General features: G+C 39.0%; 1 protein-coding gene and 1 long non-coding RNA gene across 2 annotated transcripts in view; one reads left to right on the top strand and one right to left on the bottom strand.

Annotated features, from left to right (window-relative positions):
• DENND6B (DENN domain containing 6B) overlaps positions 1-18,270 on the bottom strand; it is a 1,114,433-nt gene that overhangs the window by 253,713 nt on the left and 842,450 nt on the right. The window lies entirely within an intron of this gene.
• On the top strand, positions 7,650-17,718 carry LOC122815789. The gene is made up of 3 exons (XR_006366995.1): positions 7,650-7,660; positions 16,249-16,252; positions 17,632-17,718. It is a non-coding gene; the product is annotated as an uncharacterized LOC122815789 (long non-coding RNA).

Below are 18,270 nucleotides of genomic sequence, written 5' to 3'. Positions count from 1 at the left end.
CTTGTCACCACAATAAACAGAACATGCTGGAGGAATAGATTTCTGTCCCAGAGACTTCCCATACTCTGGAACAAACTACCTATCTATATCAAACAAAGCTCCTCATTAGCACTCTTCAAGCAAGAAAAAGCTTGATGATTGGATGGGAAATAAGAAATTCACCCCGGGGATCACCTCTGTGGCTCTGTTCGACAGGGGCACAGGAAAATAATTTTCTTGGGTGGCAAAAGCCAGGGTACCTTTTTGGCTAGACTTATATAGGCCCTAGGGCCAATAGCCTAGTACCTACCTATGAACATCCAAATAAAACATTTCCCCAATGGACCCCTTTAGTAGTATATTCATTTCTGAAGCACTTCACTGACATCAAAATGAACCCTTCAGTAGTTTTTCCATGTATGCACAAAGAACTTCACTGTCACCAAAATGCAAGATTTATCCCAAAAACCCATTCAGTAGTTTGTCCATGTATTCACTAACAGCAAAATGAAACATTACCTGCAATGACCCCCCCTCCAGTAGTTTGCACTATATATGCACAAGCACTTAAATGACAATAGAATGAAACAGTTCCTCTAAATGAGATATTCAGTAGTTTGTCCATGTATACACATGCACCTAAATGAAACATTTCCCCCAAATAACCCCTTCAGTAGTTTGTCCATTTATCCAGAAGTACTTCACCTACATCGAAATGAATCATTTTGCCAGTGATCCCTTAAGTGGTATGTCCATGTATGCACAAACACCAAAATTAAACCTTGACCACAACAGCCCTTCAGCAGTTTGTCCATGTATGCACAAACACTTCACTGACACAAAAAATAACAATATCCCAAATGAACCTTTCAATAGATTGTCCCAGTATGCACAAGCATTTCACTGACATCAAAAGGAATCATTTCCACCAGTAATCTCTTCAGTGGTATGTCCATGTATACACAAACACCAAAAATAATCATTTCTCCCAACAACCCCTTCATTGGTATTGAACATGTATGCAGAAGCACTTCATTGACATTGTAATTAAAGATTTACTCCAATGACCCCTTCAGTAGTTTGTCCTTGTATATAAAACCACTCCACTAACACCAAAATGAAACATTTCCCTCAATAACCCCTTCAGAAGGTTGTCCATGTATGCAAAAGCACTTCACTGACATGAAAATGAATCAATTCCCAAGTGATTGCTTCAGTGGTATGTCCATGTATGCACAAATACTAAAAATAAACATTCCCCCAATGACCACTTAGTATGTCCATGTATGCAAAAGCACTTCACTGATACCAAAAAGAAAAATGTCATCCAATGAACCCTTCACTAGTATGTCCATGTATGCAAAAGCACTTTACTGATACCAAACTGAAAAATTTCCTCCAACAACCCCCTCCAGTAGCTTACCTTTGTATGCAAAAAACTTTCACTGACAACAATTAAAAGATTTCCTCTGACACCTCCAGTAATTTGTCCATTTATGCAGCAGCATTTCGCTGACACCAAAATAAAAGTTTACCCCAACAACCCATTCAGTAGTTTATCCATCTATAAACAAGCATTTTGCTGACATAAAAATGAAACATTCCCCCAGAGGACCCCAGTTCAATAGTTTGCCCATGTATGCACAACCACTTAAATTACAATAAAATTAAAAATTTAACCTAAATTACACCTCCAGACGTTTGTCCATGTATGCAAAAACACTTCACTGACATGAAAATAAATCATTTCTTCCAATGACATCTCCAGTAGTTTGTCCATGTATGGAAAAACACTTCACTGACATGAAAATAAATAATTTCCCCCAATGATCTCTTTAGTGGTATGTCCATGTATGCCCAAACACCAAAATGAAACATTTCCCAAAACAACCTCTCCATTATTATGTCCATGTATGCATATGCAACTGCAACTTCACTGACACCAAAATGAAAAATGTCTTCCAATGACCACTCCAGTAGTTTATCTATGTATGCACAAGCCCTTCACTGAAACCAAAATGAAATATCCCCCAAATGACATATTTATTAGTATGTACATGTATGCAAAAGCATTTTACTTAAACCAAAATTAAAGATTTACCAATGATGAACCACTCAGTAGTTTGTCCAGGTATGCAAAAGCACTTTGCTGATAGTAAAATGAAACATTACCTCCATTGACTCCTTCAGTAGTTTGCACCATGTATACACAAGCCCTTAAATGACAACAAAATGAAACATTACCCCACATGATCCCTTCGGTAATCTGTACATTTATTCAAAAGTACTACATCTACATCAAAATTAATATTTTCTCTGTGATCAACAAAATGAAACCTTGACCCCAACACTCAGTTTGTCAATGTATGAACAACAACTTCACTGATCTTCACTGATACAAAAATGAATAACTTCCTAAATGAACCTTTCAGTAGTTTTCCTTTTAAAAAAAAAAACACCTTTATTGAATTAGCACTTATGACACAGGCAAACTTACATTTATTTGAAAGTAATTAAACAATATTACAAGTTAACAGTTACAGAGGGTCTATATTAGATAATCGAACTTTCAAAAGTTCGAGTGTCATATGGTCGACACCATATGATCGAATTTTTGAAAGTTTGAATGTTTTAACAGAGATCTCCGTACTGCGCGGAATGGGAAGATTTCCCTTTTCTGCACTGTAGTGTGATCTCGGAGTTGGTATATTTAAAGAGCTGGGGGTGTGGGGGAGTGCAGGGAGGCTTTCTCCCCTGCTTAAAACGTTCAAGTAGGTTATTTGTGTAGTTTACTTATTTATTTTTATTAGATATTTGAACTTTTAAAAGTTCGATCATATGTTGTTGACCATATGACAGTCGAACTTTTGAAAGTTCGATTATCTAATATAGACTCTTTACAGACATTGTACATTACATACATATGATATAATTTTTTTTTTTACAAGAAACATCTTTATTAAACCATTACTTAAGGCATAACCATTTATACATAAATGAAAACAAGCCACACCAACACAATTTTAGTTGCAAACATTTTACATCACAAACAATAATGACACACTCCCAGTTGCAAACATTAGACATCATTATAATCTAACCAATCTTTCAGTCAAACATTATATAGCTCATTTAAGTTCTGCCTTCTTTTAAACCTCATTCCTCCCCTGTATGTATTGTTCCCACAATTCCCATTTTTTCCTATGTAGTTCGCTCCTACCCTCTTCTAAAGATCTCAATTCTGGTTGTTTTACCTCTGTTACTATATTCACTACTTCTAGTACAGTTGGTTTAGACTATGATTTCCATTTTCTAGTAAATGCTTTTTTGGCAGCCACCATAATTAGTCACAGCCTTACCATGTCTAGGCAGTTCTGATTCTGTATCATACCTCAGAAAAATCATCTCCCTCATCACACCAATCTGTCCACAGGGCATTTCTGACAATGTGTCTCTCAGGGAATCCTTAAAGTCCGTCAACTCACCGCACAGAAAATATGTTCCCAATTACCTCTTTCTTCCCTGTCACACCTCCAACATTTGCTGTCTACCTGAGGAAAACATCTCTGGAACACTTCAGCAGTTTGTCCCAGTATGAACAAGCACAAAATGAATGAAAAACCCCAACAGCCCCATCAGCAGTTTACCCACATATGCACAACCACTAAAATGACAGCAAAATTAAACCTTTCTCCAATACCCTCCAGTAGTTTGCCCAAGTATGCACATGCACCAGAATGAAACATTTCCTCCAAATGACCCCTTCAGTAGTTTGTCCATTTATCCAAAAGTACTTCACCTGCAGCAAAGTGAATCATTTCCCTCTATGATCCTGTCAGTAGTGTATCCATGTAGGTATAAAGTCCAAAATGAAACGTTGACCCCAACTACCCTTCATCAGTTTCTCCAAATATGCACAAGCACTTCATGACAATAAAATGAATAATTTTGCCAGTGTTCCATTTTGTACTTTTTCCATGTATGCACAAGCACTTCACTGACATCAAAATGAATTGTTTCCTCCAGTGATGCATTCCGTGGTATGTTCATGTGTGCACAAATAGCAAAATGAAACCTTTCCCTTAACAACCATTCCAGTGTTTTTCTGAAGGATGTGCAACCACGCAAATGACACCAAAATTAATCCTTTCCTCCCAAAGAGCCTTCCAGTAGTTTATCCATGTATGCACAAGCACTTCACTGAGACCAAAATTAAACATTTCCTTAACAACCTGCCAGCAGTTTGCTCATGTATGCACAACCAGTCCCTTGACACCTAAATTAAACATCTGCCCAAAGACCCCTCCTGCAGTTTGCCCACATATGCACAATCACTCAGTTGACACCAAAATGAAATCTTCCCCCCCATGACCGCTTCAGCAGTTTGTCAATGTGTGCATAATCACTTCACTGACATCAAAATGCATTATTTCCCCAAACAATCCCTTCATTGGTATGTCGATATATGCACAAACACCAAAATGAAAACTTTCCCCCAAGGACCTTCTAGCAGTATTCCCAGAAAAGCACAGCCATTCAAATGACATAAAAAATTAACACTTCCCCCCCCCAGTGACCCTCCCAGTAGTTTTTCCATGTATGAACAAGAAGTGAAATGATACCAAAATGAAACGTTTCACTAATGACCCCTCCAAAATTTTGCCTATGTATGCACAATCACTCAACCGACACTAAAATGAAAATTTTCCCACAATGACTCTTCAAGCTGTTTTCCAATGTATGCACAAGTTCTCAAATGAAACCAGCATCCTTTCACCCAATGACCCTCTTCAGTAGCACACACTGCTGTTGCCCCTATTGACATGTATGATACAACTGCAACACAGATCGGAATAGAAGACAAATTAATAAAATACATGGCACTAATACCTGCACAAATGCTGCTATTTTTATTTTAAATACAGGTCACTGGAAATGAACGCTGCTCAGTTCTGCAAAAATTATGAAGTCTGACTGAAAAATAAGAAATCCTCTTCAGCAGATGCTGAAAGGACATTCCATCAGTAAACTTCATATCATGTGGGATGTAAGCAAACCTAAGGATTGCTGACATCCTTGTTGTGGGTGGCTCCATTTCTATTTGGGAGCAGTGATGTCACCATCTGGGCAGGGAAATGAAAAACAATATATTTTAAAGTTGTAGCCGTGACATAAGGAAAATGGCAACAACAGTTGCTTTCCAGTCGCGGGATGAAGACTGTTCCATGCAGCCTGTTACTGCATGCTGCAGAGATGGGGTAAGTGTCGAAAACAGTCAGAAACACTGCTCCTTCAAAGTATATATCTATTTGTTATGACCGGGAACAAAAAAAACGGAAATTAAAGAAATGGACAGGAAGAGGGAATGTTAATGTGAAAGCATTTCTCTCCTTTAATGCAAGAAAAGGAAGGCTAACAAATAGATGGGATTTAGAAAAATACGAAAAGGTGACATCTAAACCCCAATGCTACAAATAAACTTCAGATGTTGGCTAATGTCATTAAACCATTAGCAAATAATAGGAACATCTTCTCCATGGAAATAATTTTCATTAAATCCAGATTATCTACTGCACTTTGTCCAACCTACAGTAAAAATGTTCAGACTGATTGTTGTATCTTTATCTTACGCTGAGTGATTGTGTAATACAACTACTACACCTTAACAATATATAGATTTTATTAATTAGTGTATTTAATACCTGACTTTTCTTTAAGGCTGTAAATAACATACTGTATTATGGTATATTCATGTTTTTTTTTTCCTTTCTGGGCCCGCTCTTTTAAATGGCATCTGCCCAGAAGGACTAATGCAATTACCGAAACATTAGCTAAATAAGTAATTACTTAAACAAAGGAAAATCTGTCTCTTTTTACAGATACTGACATGATTTTCAAAAGAGTAGACACAATAGGGGGTGTGGAAAGAATGAAAGAGGACTTGGGCAACACTGAAGAAGGATCTAATATAAGGGAGACAATATTTAATGCAAAGAAATACAAGGCAATGCACTTTAGATGGAAAAAATATCAGAGGAACTACCACAAAGATCAGATAAGTATTAGCACTAAGAAAGATGGAGAAAAACTATTTCAGATTACTTAAGAATGGAATACTACTGAGATACTTAAGAATGGAAAACTATTGAGAATGCAGTAAGACAAGTTTAATAGATCCTCCATAGGTAGAAAAAAAGAATCAACTGTGGACTTGATTAATCCTGATTTTAAAAGCAATGTTCATGGAGGAGTATTATATGCAACAAAATGAACACAACAATGGATGTTTTGGAAAGAATGAAAGATGACTTTACAGAACTAAAGGAAGGGCCTAATATACATAAATGCATTGCATTTCAAACTTATTTAAATGAATGTGCATATGGTAAATTTCCCAACAGGCAGCAAAAAAGCTAGAGACATTAAACTTACAACATAAATAAGGCCGAGGGAGTTCACGAATGGTCTACCAAAAATGGCACAACAGGTTAATGGAAGTGAATGCGTACACTCTTGTGGCAAGCTGGGACAAGTGAGATTATGAAAGTAAACAAAATATCTAATATCTAAATTAGTAAAATGCAGAACAGTCATGTGTAATGAACAAGCACATGCATGGATAAGGAAGAGGGCACCTATATCCCCTAAACATAGAGATAATAAGGAAACATATTGTCATGATGAAGACTGCAGAAGAGGAAATCTGAGCAGTCACCCAATGCAAAAGACCATCAACATCAAACTAAGCAAACCTGTCTGCTATGTCAGGTTAACATCAGCACAGTTTAGATTCATAAGTTCATAGGTGTTTACTAGGCTAATGACCACAAGGGCCTTTTTTAGCCTAGCCATGCATCCCAAATCTCTGACAGCTTCTGATACCCTTGATAAATGTAAGCATGGGCCTGGGAGATGAACCATTTACATGTTACCTGTGTCCATTAGAGACATACATGCCAAACCAGGGATGAATTTCTGGTTTTCCATCCAATTGTCCAAGTTGCACTTGAATTGGGTTTGGGAGGAACTCTGCTTCACATGGATGGGGAGCCTGTTCCATAGATGGAGTAGTCTCTGGGATACATATCTATCTCTTCAGCAGGTCCTGTTTATATCACAGGCAAGGTTTAGGTCTTTAGAATGGGTAATTTGGTGCTGTTTGTTTTGTGTATATGCAGGAGGTCCATCAGAGTGGAATCTGACAAAGCCCTGTATGTCAGGCATAGATCTCCCCTCAAAAGCCTGTAGGAGACAGAATACAGGGATAGGGCCTTGAGGTGGTCTGCACAGGACATTTTACTTATGCCCTGTATTCTTTTAATGAGGAACCTCTGTGGACATTCCAATTGTTGGATATGCCTGGTTAGGTACATACCAAAGGGGACACTGTACTCAATAATGCGTCTAATGAATGCCAAATACAGTGGAACAATGACTTCCTTGGACTTAGATGCCATACCTTTGTTTATAAGGTGTGCAACATAGAATTATTTCTTCGCCACTGTAAACACATGAGGGTCAAAGGCTAGATTACTATCTATGTGTTTCCCTAAGTCCCTGACTACTGGGTCAACTCTAAGGGGTGTATTGTCAGTATGATAGTTACCAGGGATGGATGACTTCCCAAAGGATACTATTATGTATTTCTTGGCATTTAGTTTTGGTCCATGCTCTGACACCAGTTGTTTGTCTGTGCCAGCCCTTCCGGGAGAACATCTGTATCAGTGTGAGATTCAATGACAGCTCCTAATTTGCAATTGTCTGCAAATTTAGTCAGCCAGAGACCACTGACACTGGCCTTGACCTCTGAGAAGTAAATGCCAAAAAGGAGCAGTCCAAGGACTGATCCCTGAGGCACTCCACTTAGGACTGGCCTCTTTATATAGGTGGACTCCCCAATTCTAACTTCCTAGGTCTTGTTTGTGAGACAGTTGGCTATCCACTGGGTGACATAAGGGTTTGTGCCTAACCTCTTGGGTTTGACAACAATGCCTGAGTGAGGTATTGTGTCAAATGCCTTGGCCATTTCAAAGTAGGTGGTGTGAACAATTTTGCCGTCATCCACTGCTTTGGTGACCTTCTCAAAGAAGTCCACCAGGTTGAGTAGGCATGATCTGTCCTTGACAAAACCAAACTGGGTCAGGTCCAGTGTCTGGAGGTTTACTATATCTCTATTGATCAATATATAATAATTCTTTCCATGGCTTTACATATAAGACTACTGAGACTTATGGGTCTGTAGTTTCCAGGGTCTGTAGAAGGCCCACCTTTGTGCAGAGGGATCACTGTTGACTTTCTCCATTCATGAGGCACAAAGCCTGTTTGGAGGCTACAGTTAAATAGTAAGTTAACTACCTTTACTAGCTCACAACACATTATATAATACCTCACCTCGAAGTCCAGCTATTATAATGTGCATAGTATGGCTGATTGAAATTTTATTTTACATTTGGTCCTTTATATTTACTCAGTTTTTGTCACCAAGGCATCTCCATAGCAGAGTTGACACAAGGTGTTTACATTTGAAGCAGTTTCTTACACACAGCAGAGTTTTTAGCCATCTGCATTTACCTGCTACAAATTAATTTCCAAATATAGCACTTACTTACATTTGTTATTTATTGCAGCTGCTGTTTCTACAATTATGTTTAAATCTGAAGCTGTTCCACACCCACCCCAACTAAGTTTCAAGACATCCACATTTCTAAATATAAGACACAAACTCAGTTATTTGCAATCTGTCACAGTTGCCTATTTTTATATTACTGTGAGCTTTTTGGTCAGTGATTATCTGTCCTTCCCTCTCACCAATGCCCAGTTTCAGTAATTTTCCTAGCTGGCTTTTAGCTGTCCATTTAATTACACTGTTTTGAAGTTGTACTGTGCAACTTATTGTCAGGTTAATTAAACAAGACTTTTCAGTGTTATATATAGTCTGTCTGTTAATCTACAGTACTATAACTTAGCTCATTATCATTTCATTATATGTAAGAGCTTAATCACTGTGAAAATAAACTCACAGATGATTTTGTGCTGCTGTGTGGCTCCTGCTCTGTGCATACTCAGACTGGTTTCCTCTGTGCTGCATACAAAGGGCTTGCCTGCTTTGAGATCCTACCACCATCATTCTGAGTCAGTCCGCTCACCTCTTCCTCCATACTTACTTTCCATGTCCCTATGTCATACTAAGCCATACACTGTAATGATATATGACCATCGCCAGCAAAACATTACAACATGACTGAAACATGGCACAAAAAATAGTCTTCGTTCCCTTAATCTTGTGACTGCATAGCTTGCCACTAAAACTGCACAAGTTCAAAGTTCATTGGTAAAAGAGTTACTACAATGAACTAAATATATTTAACAAAAAAAAATCACATTATTATTGACACAACTTTGCAACATCCACAGCAAATTTCCTCTGTTTACTCCCAGACTGCAAAATATGAAGTCTAGCTAGTTATAGGTGTAAATTAAACCCTTCCTTTCCCCACAAAAAAGACTTTAACATTCCACCATCCTACTAGTTCCAGCAGGTGATAAAAAATTAATCCAGGTCCTACAAAAGCTATTCAGCTATATGTTCAAATACCTTCATATAAAAAGGTTTCACAATGATAAATCTCAGTGTAAATGCAGCTAAAATAAAATTCCTGAATTATAACCAATAACGGAACATTTGCAATCTAAGTCATTTCAGACACAAAAATGAAACCTCCTACAAGTGACTTTGAACAGTTACCTTTGGTTACACACTATATGGAAACAACAAAAAGCTACACAGACTTGGTGGTGTAGTAATAGTACAATATGCATTAAAATCTAAACTTCATATTAAGCAACCCCCTAACCTACTCGGATGTGAAGCTATACTAGTATCTATAATACTGGATAATAGTAAAGTAATATTAGTTGTATCTACCAAAAAGCAGTAAAAATACCAACAGACACAATCTTCTGAATTAATGACAATTGTTCCAGCGAACTAATTTTAACTGAGGAGTTTTGACACTCCTTGTAATGAACAAATTCAGAATAATACAGTTTTTTCCTCTTAAAATCTCTTTTCTCAGATCATTACAGCCCCCACACATCACGACTGCAAAACAAGAACTAAAATTCCTTATACTAGAGTAACAAAATATGCCTAAAGTGTCCTTGCACATGGAACATTGCCTAAGCATTTTAACAACTATCAGCAAATATTTGATGCATAAAGAAACAAAATTCTTCCATGTCAGTCACTGACTATATTCTTAGTAAACGTTTTATTTATTTATTTTATTTCCCTTTGTTGACTGGGAAAGTCTGAATGAACAATGGTTACTTATGGATTATAATTACTACAATACTTTCAACTGTTAAATGGAATCTTTTACTTCAAGTGAAAAATGTAGACAAAAGCTTTATACTGTCAACACTATATTAATTGGTCTGCTAAATAAACATACTATATCAGATAAGCATAAAAACAAAATCTCCTTCCTGGATAACTTGCTCCATTTGTTAACTTATTAAATTAGTAGAAAAGGGCTTTTAGAATATTTCCAAATATGGCTGCACGCTGAGTAACAGCTTAATTTCAGCTCACCCAGGGTGAAAACAGAAATTCAGAAAAGAGAGACAGCAAATTTGCCTTTTGGGGTAAATTTCATTTACTCACTAGTAAGCGGACTGCCTGGATGCCAGCAAAGAAGAAATTTAGAGAGCATGAAAGAAAAACAATCACAAAAAATGAGGAGAAAACACTGGCTGGGAAGAATTCTGCAGCTTTTCAACAAAAAGCAGGTCAAGCTCCAACTTTGGTGAAAGACATGATTTCCAATAGTCTAGAAGAAAAAATAAGCCAAATGTGCTCAGAGATGATTAAAACAAAGGAAACACTGAAGGAGTATATCAACTCAAATAACAAAAGGCTAGAAAAATGGAAGAAGCTTTAAACAGATATTCAGATGAGCTGATAAAACTGCAATAATTAAAGGCTGAAATGAAGGGCAGGCTGAGTATGAGACTGCTCAAGAAGAGATGTTTCAAAAATTGGTAGAATTAGAGGGTAGGGCATGTAGGGAAAATCTGAGATTTTCTGCTGTACCAGAGAAACTGGAAGGTATAGACTATATTTATTTTATGAAAACAAAAATAAGTAGTTGAACTGGTATTCCACAGCAGGAGTTGTTAACTGAAAGGGCACATTGTATGTATGTTCCAAACCTGGTCATGAGAAACAGCCAAGACCTCAAGTAGTAAAGATGCAATCCTAGCAGAAGAAAGTGTTGATTTTTGACAAAACTGTGGCAGAAGGACAAAGTACTAAAAGTTGGAGACAGTAGAGTATTTCTGTAAAATGACTGCTCACAGTACACCAGGCAGAAGAGGAGTAAATTTATTTCAGTAATCAGGGAATGTCAGGAAGCAAGTATGAGATTCAAGCTGCTGTATCCAGCTGTCTTTAGAATATTTTTTGTGTCTATATTCAGCTACCGAGAAATAAAAAACCCAAATGGCGAAATGTCAATTGTAAGACAGCGAAACTGACAATTACCAAAGAACATCATTGAAAAAAGTTATCGAATGGCCATAGTCAGCCAACATCGAAAACACAACCAACCAAGGTGGGGGGGCTGCACCTAGATATATATATATACACACACACACACACACACACACACACACACACACACACACACACACACACACACACACACACACATATACCAACTCTGAGATTGTGCTACAGTGTGGTAAATTTAAAAAGTTTCCCTTCACTTACCTTATGCATCATGCTACTTCTGGTTGCTGGACAACTATGCCCTTCCATGGGTCATGATACCCACTAAGTCTACTTAACCAAACTAAAGACAATCCAAACTTTAACAAACACACTGGTTATGGGGGATTTCAATTATCTCACCATCAAGTTGGAATCCTGCTCTACTTGCTAGCACAAATGTCCCTTGACTTTGTGAATTCAAATGCCCTGGAGCAAACTGTCCATACCCCAAACAAGAGGAACAAACATTCTAGATCTAGTCCTCCAACATGTCAAACAGGTGTACTGCTGCAACTGTTGGACCCACATTAGTTAAAAATGACCAAAATCTGTCACTTTCAAACTGACACTAACACCAGAACTCACAAAGGGTGAAATCAGACTAAAAAACTTCACGAAGGCAAACTATATCCTCCTAGGTGAATGCATAAATGCATTCCAAGCCCCAACCCTAGCTTAAAGTGATAAGTATGCCAAAGCTTACACTAAAGCCCTGTACAATCACTTGCATAAGTGTATAAACTCAGCTGTACCAGACAGACTCAAAGCCAGAGCCCCAAGTAAAATCAAGCTGGTGTGTTGGACTTCAAGCATTAACAAACAAACTCTACAATAAATGTAAAAAATTGCTGTCCAAGAAAACAAAGACAAGGACCCATCAATGGAAAAACACCCTCCTCAGCCTTAACAGGCAAATAAGACAACTTTTCAAATCCTCCAAGGTCTTCTTTGACAGAAATCTAGCAAGTACTGCCAAGGATAACCATAAGGCCATTTACAAATATGTACGTAACCAGAGGGTACGACCCAAGCATATGTAGAACTGGTAGCCAATGGTACCACACACACTGACCCCACAAAGATAGCAAACATGCTAGTGGATAGGTTTGGTGAAAATTTCACTTCCTTATCCCCTCCTAACATACAACAAACCCTCCCCCAAATACCCCACCACCTTACATATCTGAACAGCAGGTCCTCAAAGCCCTGTCCAAGGCAAAGAACATGGCCTCTATGGGACCAGATGACATCCCAGGCTATCTTCTAAACAGGCTATAACATGCACTAGCATCACCAATAAGTACCCTTTTCGATCATAGGAACATAGGAAGTTACTAGGCTATTGGCCCTGAGGTCCTTACAAGCCTAGCCAAGAATTTAGCCCATGTTCTGACAAATCAGCACCTGATGCCCTTGTCCAGCAGGGACACAGATGGAATCCCAGGGGTGTATTTTCTGTTCCCCATCCAGTTATCCAGGTTGCGCTTAAAAAGGTATAATGAGGTGCTCTGCTTGACGTGGAGGGGGGAGAAGGGAGAAGTCTCTGGGACACAAATCTGTCCTGTCAACAAGTCCTACTGATGACACAGACCAGGTTTTTTTAAATTTTTTTAAATTTTATTTTAACATTTGTTTATCAAGAAAGTCCAACTTGGAACAAAGCCAATTTTCAGCAGAGGAGCAGGGAGAAACGCTTCAGATTGAGGTCGCGTGTATGGGTTACTGCAATGGAGCTAGACTTGCGGATATGCAGCAGTCCCATTAAGGCGGGGTCTGAGATTGCTTTGTATGCCAGACAGAGGTCAACTCTGAGGAGACTGAATGAGAATGAGTAGAGGGACAGGGCGTTTAGCCCATATGTGTAGGGTAGATGTTTGAAGCCCTGGATTCTCCTGGTGAGGAACCTCTGTGATCTCTCCAGTGCTGCATGTGCTTTGTCAGGTACATGCCGAAAGGGGCATTATACTCAATAATGGATCTTATAAGGGAAGAATACAGGGATGTTATGACCACCATGTCCCTGGATGACATACCCTTACTAATGAGGTGAGCCATGTAGAAAGCTTTCCGTGCAATGGAGGCTATATCACGGTCAAAAGTCAGTTTGCTATCAACCTGGGTGCCCAAGTCCCTCACGACTCATTGTGTACTTAGGACCTTGTTGTTAATGTGATAATTTGTGGGGAAGTCACTCTCCCCGAGAGGAAGATGGTGCACACTGCCTACCTTGACCTGACCAAAGCCGTCAATACTACTCCCCACTCAGGTATAATAGATAGATTCTCTTAACAAGGCATCAATCTGTATGTTACCAGATGGGTAGAAAACTAGCTCACTGATAGAACCCTCCTAGTCAAAATAGGGGAAGCCACCCCAAGCATTAGACCCATAATGAGTAGTGTACCCCATGGATCGGTTTTGGGGCCTCTGTTGTTTGGGATATACTTTTCTGAACTGCAGGCCAAAACCAGTGGGCTATGGCTGACCAAGTTTGCAGATGACTGCAAGCTGGGCACTGTCATCAATATCCCTAGCACTGTGGACATCCTCCAAGGAAGTCTCACCCAAACAAATGACAGGTGCCAGATACATGGCCTCAAACTGAATTACAGAAAATGCATCATTGTCCCCTTTGGGGGATTATCTGCCTTTTTCCTCTTCCCAAATATTAACGGTGACTGTTTTCCTCTCTCTGCCCTTCACTGTGTTTCTCACAATCCTGCCAACTACTTCATGCGACCCAGGTTCAGTGCTAGTATTCTAATTTAGCTGGGTCAGAAGCCACAGAAAGGGGACATTCATTTGTGTATGCACCTGCTATCTATACAGGAGAGGGGGAAAACTGTCATACTGTTGTACCAGCTTAGTCAAGGGAGGAACCAGAGTGCTTAAAATGTAAATGAAGAGAAATGTGTAACCCTCAGACAAATGTTACAGTGGAAATGCACTTATTTTACAAAAGGGATCAAACGCCTGTCAAAAATTTTGAAGCATATATAACTGATATGAGAAATAAGGCTAAAATGTGCAGATTTGGTGATTTAAGGGATGAGATGATAAAGGACAGACGTGTGTAGTATTAAAGATGATGCTGTGAGAAAGATTTTGCTCCATGACAGTGATTTAACTTTGAATAAGGCCATTGAGATTCGTCAGATATATGAGCTCACAGAAAAGCACACAAATATGCTTACAAATGGGAATAGCTCTAGAAAGCACAGTGACAAAGCTCATGTTTATAGTATACAGCACGTGGTTAAAAGAAACAGGCCCAAACACATGGCAGCAACTCTAGCACCTGCAGCACTCACTGGTAAACCCCAGAACTTTCTAGCAAATTCCAGAGTTTGCACAGTCTCAGTGAAGAATAAGAGTGAATCAGCAAACTCAAAGCATGGGCCCCAACCCATTTTCACTGTCAACTTCAGTCAGAGACTTCTGTCAAGACAAACCAGAACCACATTACCAATCAAGTTGTCAAGTGTTGGTTTCATGTGTCAAGAACAACAGGTCAGTGAAAGCAAATCTGTTGAAGAAGCATTTAACTCAGAAGTCCTACTAAGATAAAACTAGCAAACTGCTCAATCCATTACGAGAAGGAGAATCAGTAAGGATGCAAACGTCCAAAGGTTATGATCAGATTGGTGTTGTGAAGAATATTTGCCCAGAGCTGAGATCATACACTGTAAAATCACAAGGAGCAGACTTTTAGGCAGAACTGGAAACATTTGATACTGGTGTCCAAGCTTATGCCACAGCACATAGCCTGTGAGAAAGACGATCTCAGACCGAGTTGTCTTGTGTTCCAATTGCAGAGGACATTCCCATTCCTGTGAAGAATCCAGATATTCCTGATACAAGTTGTTCACTGAAGACTGTCTCTGTTGGTAAATTTGGTCCAGATTGTTATGTTATGAGATATGGTCACATCTCTAAACCCTGTAATAGATACAAAGCAACTTGGACATGGACACTGTGTTTTGTTTCTAATGCCTATAGTAATGCATGTTTAACTCTAATATTTTTACAAAGAACAATCTTTTTTAAGAGGGAGGATGTAGAACAATGTGTGTGTTAAGTACCTTTAAGAAGCTATCCAAGGGCTTCCACAAGTGTATAAACACTGAGCATGCACAAGCCTGACTACCATTTTGTAGTTAGCTGCTGAGATGTAAGCAAGTATGTATATAAGGTCTGTCTGTTAACTAGTTTGTTTGTATTTTAATTTTATGATGCTGCTATCCATCCTGATGTGTTTCTATGTATTAAAGCATTTAAATGAAAAAACCTGCCTGCTTGTCATCTGTGTTAGTGAAGGATGAGTGACAACACCCTTGGCTATATTTCAAATCAGGATCTCTAATTTTGTTTTCTGATTCTGGATAAAAAGAAAAAAATGGGAGATTGATAGCTTGATTCAAAGTGAAGTCTGTGCCAACCTTGGATATGAATATGGAGTTAGTCCACAGACTGAACTTATCTCTGCTGAAAACCAGATAGGGTTCCCAAACCATGAAAGCTTGCAGATGTCAGTGCAACAACTAAAACAGTTTTCCAAGTAATGAACCTCAACTCAATCAAAGAAGTAGGATCAAATGATGACAAAGTCAGTTTTTCCGGTACAAAACTGAGATCCCAGGATGGAGGTATTCTTTTGCAAGGAAGCCTCACAAGTAACACCACTTTCATAAAATGACCATACACAGAGAAGAAAGAGGGGTATTCATAGTCAGACATGGCTGCTAGATGAACTTTGATAGAAGCATATGAAAGGCCATATGACAGTGACTCAGATAAACACTTAAGCACTAAGAGGTGCAAATTCCCTGATGGGACCCTGGTTATTGCCCAGGCACCATCTAAAAAAATATTTTCCACTTGCCAACATAGGACTTTCTAGTAACAGTCCTTCTTGCCTTTAGTACCTGCTGCAAATCCTTGTGGAAAAGGTGTCTAAAAGCTATCAAATTGAATTATCCAGGCAGTCAGTTTGCAGTTGATTAATGTCAGGGTGTATCATACTCCCCTTATCCTGTGTGAGTTGTTGCAGTCTGTCAGGAAGTTTGTAGTAATTGCCCTTGGTTAATTCCATAAGTAGGGAGAACCAATTTTGCCTGGGCCAACTGGGAGTCACCACAATAATTTTTGGTAAAGTTTTCTAACTATTCTAAACTACCCTGGAAATCAGTGGAAAGGGTAGAAAAGCATATAGGAGCATCCCCGAATGAAACAGCACCTGTTCTCCAAGCTTGTTTACAAGGACTTCTGGTGCAGAAATTGTCTAGCTGTTTGCTTTAAAAGCAGGTGAACAAATCTGCTTGATATGTTCTCCACATCTGGATCAATTTCTGAAATATCTCTAGACTGAGTTTCCACTCGTGAGGGTCTGCCCAGGATCTGCTGAGTTTGTTTTCCACTGTGTTTTGCTCTGATAGTATGCAAGATGCCTGCATGGTTAGGGAGTGTTGAAGAACTACCTCTCAAGCCATCCTTGTCAAGTGGTAAAGTTGGTATGACTTGGTAACCCCTTGTTTAAGTACCACATCACTGTTATGCTGAAGAGGTCTTGGTTGCCAAAAATGATTAACACTTTTACAGCTTGAATCACATCCAGTAATTTTTGATATTACATGCTTTTGTCATCCAAATCCACAGGCCTTGGACTTTTACTCCAAGAGAAACTACACCCCATGCGAAATCTGAGGAGTCTGTCAAGACTGACTGCTTTGGGTGGGAAGAAAGAAAGGGAGTCCTGAATTGAGAGTCATCTAATCCCTCCACCACTGTAGTTCTAGGATTACAAAACCCAGCAGTAGGATCTTAATATCTAGAGAGTGAAGATGGGTCCACACAGTTTTTAGGAACCAGTGAATCTTCCTCATGTGTAACCTTACAAGTGGTATCATTGGGGTCATAGAAGCCATATGACCCAGAATCCTGAGGAATTCTATAGCTGAACCTGAGTCACATGAGAAGAGCACAGGAATACTTCTGATAAGTTTCCACTTTGTCTTGAGGTAAAAAGACTGTTTATATGAGTGTGTCTATAAGGGAGTCCACTACAGACGACTGAGAGCTCACAACACCAACACCATTAGCCCGACACACGAAATACCGACAATGGGGAAACGGTAAGTCTCCATAGTGCGGAATGCAAATATTTCCATTCCTGCACTGTAGTGCGATCTCGGAGTTAGTATATTAAAGTTATGGGGGGCGGAGCAGTAGCGCTGTTGTCGGTATTTCGTGTGTCGGGCTTTTGGTGTCGGCGATGTGGGTGTTGATGTTGTGAGCTGTCAGTCTTCTGTAGGGGACCCGTCTATAAGGCATCCTAAAACACAATCCTGTGTGATGAAAGGCAGGATTTCTGTATGTTTACTGGAAACCCCAGATAGGTGAAGTGTGAGGAAATCTTTGTTAAGGCCAAATACTCTGTACAAATAAGCAAGTCATCTAAATAAGGTAAAATGTGGATAACTTGCAGCCTGCAGTAAACCAACATAGGCCCCAGGCACTTTGTAAACAATCCTCTTAGAGTAGAAAGCCCATAGGGTAATGCAGAGAACTGATAGTAGGACCTGGATACACAAAACCTTAGGAACCTCCTGAATTTGTATGCTGTTGGAATGTGATGATAAGCATCCTTGACGTTTAAGGTTACCATTACAGAGTGATCTAGTAATCTGTGAAAAGGGCTTACGCTGACTGGAGTGTCAACATTTTTTATTCTGGAACTT

Source organism: Protopterus annectens, chromosome 11.part0 (assembly GCF_019279795.1).
Source record: "Protopterus annectens isolate FY-2018-M chromosome 11.part0, PAN1.0, whole genome shotgun sequence".
Taxonomy (NCBI): domain Eukaryota; kingdom Metazoa; phylum Chordata; order Ceratodontiformes; family Protopteridae; genus Protopterus; species Protopterus annectens.
Note: the sequence above shows the minus strand (reverse complement) of the source record. Positions and strands in the feature narration are given on the sequence as shown.